The 1,982-nt window shown below is 50.9% G+C and overlaps 1 protein-coding gene across 4 annotated transcripts in view; it reads left to right on the top strand.

The window, feature by feature from the left end:
• Window positions 1-1,982, top strand: part of ATP6V0A4 (ATPase H+ transporting V0 subunit a4) — an 84,637-nt gene that overhangs the window by 21,723 nt on the left and 60,932 nt on the right. For 2 of the 4 annotated variants that reach the window (XM_006145028.2, XM_006145026.2), the window contains exon 3: window positions 109-182. The exons of 1 other annotated variant lie outside the window; for it this stretch is intronic. The gene's annotated coding sequence lies outside the window, so the exon portion shown is untranslated. Of the gene's footprint in view, window positions 1-99; window positions 183-1,982 lie in introns of those variants that run through there. One more of the 4 variants, XM_014586484.2, reaches the window with a different exon arrangement.

The following is a 1,982-nucleotide window of genomic DNA, read 5'->3' as shown; positions in this document are numbered from 1 at the left end:
GGGGGGGGGCGCCGGGGGAAAAGGAGCCGGGGGGGGCCGAGAGGTGCTGCTGCAGGGCGGCTGCCTGTGGATTCACACTCAAGCCACCTCCGACCTCCTTGTGAACAGGCGCTGCAGAGCCGCAGCCCCTCGGCCAGCTCCAGACCCTGCGTAGGACCAGGACCACGCTGGACGAAGTTGGGGTAAGGAGGGTCTTTAAGCTGTGCTGTTACATAAGGCTCACAACTGCTTCTTTTCCATGAACCCATGGCCTTACTTATGGGAAAGCACATGTGAAAAGTTTTGATTCATTTTGTGACAAAAGGTGAAAATACAGAACCAAGACTATGCGTTCTTGAGGGAGGGATTTTGTCTTCTAGTGAATGAACTGACTGAGAAGTAGTTTTTGAGCCTCTGGTTTATGGTCAGTACTGAGTCAGATGGTGCTAGAGTGAAAAATGGCTCCTTAAACGAGTAGCTGCAAACGGTCGGTATTTGAAAGTGTATAGGAGGCGGCTTAGGGATAGGGGTTAGAAGTGGTCAGCGGAGGCTTATTGAAGGAAGAGGATCCTTACACGAAGACTGGAGGAATGACAGGATGATGTGAGGTGTGGGCATGGAGGGAGAAAGAGAGGTCGCCGTTCCAAGCCCCGCGTTGTGGCGTGGGTGGTGGGAAACACGGGCAAAGGCCCTGAGGTGGGTGGAACTCGTGGAGAAATGCAGGGGGTTTGGGGAGCAGCGTGAGGACAAAGTGGAGGAGGAAACAGAGGCCAGGCCCGCAGCCTTCTGCTGGCCAGCTCAAAGGCTTTAGAGGCTGAACAGCCGGATCCTGGAACACAGGAAAGGCCCAGCAGGTGGCGTGGCGGTTAGGGCACTGGACTCTCACTTGACTGACCACCAGTCAAGTCCCAGCCATGGAGACTTGCTTTCCTCCTCTTTCTCTTTCTCTCTGGTGAGCTCACGTGCCCCATGGTACATTTAAAAAAAATAAGAATAAAATAAAATTCACTGTGGAAGTGCTGTAGTTCTTCCAGAAGAATAGACTCATGGGGCAAGTAACTTGGTTTGGCCACAGGAGGGCTGTCTAGAGGATCTTTGGTGGGATGGTCACTTCCTGCCGACTCCTAGGAGGTGTTCTTGCCCTGTCGTCTGTCCTAACTGACGCTAATGGCAGTACAACGTTGACAGTCTCTTGGGGATAGAAAATGTTCAGAGGTCAAGCGCCACGCTCCACAGTTCAGAGTGCATTTTATCTGCCTTGCTGGAAGGCCTCTGGCCCACCTGGGCTGTACCCTCACTGGAACTGCTGCGTCCACGGGGAGGTGGTCACATTGAGAACTCGGGGTTAGTTGCTCTTCCCCTACTTCACAGTCAAACTTCAGATGTACATCGTGAGAGCCGTTGGATGTTTTGTTATATGAGGGAATTTGGCAAATTCATGGAAAATGGAAGTAAAGTAAGAGTTTATTTTGGTTTGAAAAAATGGAAATCCATGCGTGTTTTTTTCAGAGAGGTTTTTGCTGTAGTGCGCATGCACTCGCCAGAAAGACAGAGAGACAGAAAGTGAGAAATCACCCCCCAGGGGGGATGGCCACACTGCAATCCCTTCTCCTCCATTCTCCTCACGGGATCTTGGGCACACACGCACATGCGCCCGGCTTGAGTTTAAGTCACCAGGTCTGGGACTTGAACTGCGGTCTGCTACATGGGAGTTCAGCGACATAGCCATTACGTCAACTGCTGGTCCCATGGCTTTTTCTTAATACGTATTTTCCATAAAGTCTTTGAAGAACCCTTGTACCCTTGTGTTGTAGCCTATATGTCTGACTCGCTCTCAGTAATGTAAGTCTTACTCATTACTTCGTTTTTATTGTTTAGAGAGATTTTTGCTATAGGATGTGTGCACTTGCCAGAAGAGAGATAGAGAGACAGAAAGTGAGAAGTCACCCCCCGCCACACACACACACACAGGCACACACATGCCACAATCCCCTCTCCCTTCT

Source organism: Tupaia chinensis, unplaced genomic scaffold (genome assembly GCF_000334495.1).
Source record: "Tupaia chinensis unplaced genomic scaffold, TupChi_1.0 Scaffold000140_1, whole genome shotgun sequence".
In the NCBI taxonomy this organism is placed as follows: Eukaryota; Metazoa; Chordata; class Mammalia; order Scandentia; family Tupaiidae; genus Tupaia; species Tupaia belangeri.
Note: the sequence above shows the minus strand (reverse complement) of the source record. Positions and strands in the feature narration are given on the sequence as shown.